Below are 729 nucleotides of genomic sequence, written 5' to 3' on the forward strand. Positions count from 1 at the left end.
AACCAGCTCGTTGATGCAATCAGCTCGTTCCTGCAACAACTCACAGCTGAACCCGGGATCACAAGACAACAACTACCAAATGCCTGCCTGCCTTTTTCTCTCTCTTGTGCTTCTGCTGGCCTGTCATGCTGCAGCCACGCATCGTGCACCACCGTCGGCTTCCTCCTTGCTCCACGGCTCTCTGTCTCCCGCACTGCTTGTCCTCCCAAACTTTGCTTGCTGGGCTTTTTGTTTCCCCGCAGCTCGTTTGCTGCTTCTTTTTCTGCTTTTTCAAACTGAGTAAGAGAAGTGCACCGGTCCTGGAGGTACTGCAATACCAGGTCGATGCGTGGAGTGGACAGAGCAAGCTCTTCTTCCATCTCCCTGTTCCAAAAATCCATTTAATATATAGTCCCCAGATAGGGGACGTATCAGATATTAAATTGATAAGAACAGATAAGGTTTCAATAATAATTTATTAAACAATAAATATGAACACCATAAAAAACAAAGGAGGAACATAAAAGGATTTGTTGAAAAATAGAGAGGATAGCTTTCCGGCCTTCAGTTTTACAGAATAAAAACAACTTAAGGCCTGAATAAAACAAAATGTACATAAAATTTCACACATATTCCATTCATTTGGTTTCCATACAAAGATTGCATCATCATAACATTTTTTGTCACGTAAAAAATAAATATATATTTCTCTAAAAGCCATTTTAATACAATTGTTTACATCAAGAAAAT

General features: G+C 40.2%; 1 non-coding gene across 1 annotated transcript; it reads right to left on the minus strand.

Annotated features, from left to right (window-relative positions):
* Positions 1-283: 283 nt before the first annotated feature.
* On the minus strand, positions 284-469 carry LOC121397406. Its single transcript, XR_005963653.1, has one exon. It is a non-coding gene; the product is annotated as a U2 spliceosomal RNA (small nuclear RNA).
* Positions 470-729: the final 260 nt, after the last annotated feature.

Source organism: Xenopus laevis, chromosome 8L (assembly GCF_017654675.1).
Source record: "Xenopus laevis strain J_2021 chromosome 8L, Xenopus_laevis_v10.1, whole genome shotgun sequence".
NCBI classification, from domain to species: Eukaryota; Metazoa; Chordata; class Amphibia; order Anura; family Pipidae; genus Xenopus; species Xenopus laevis.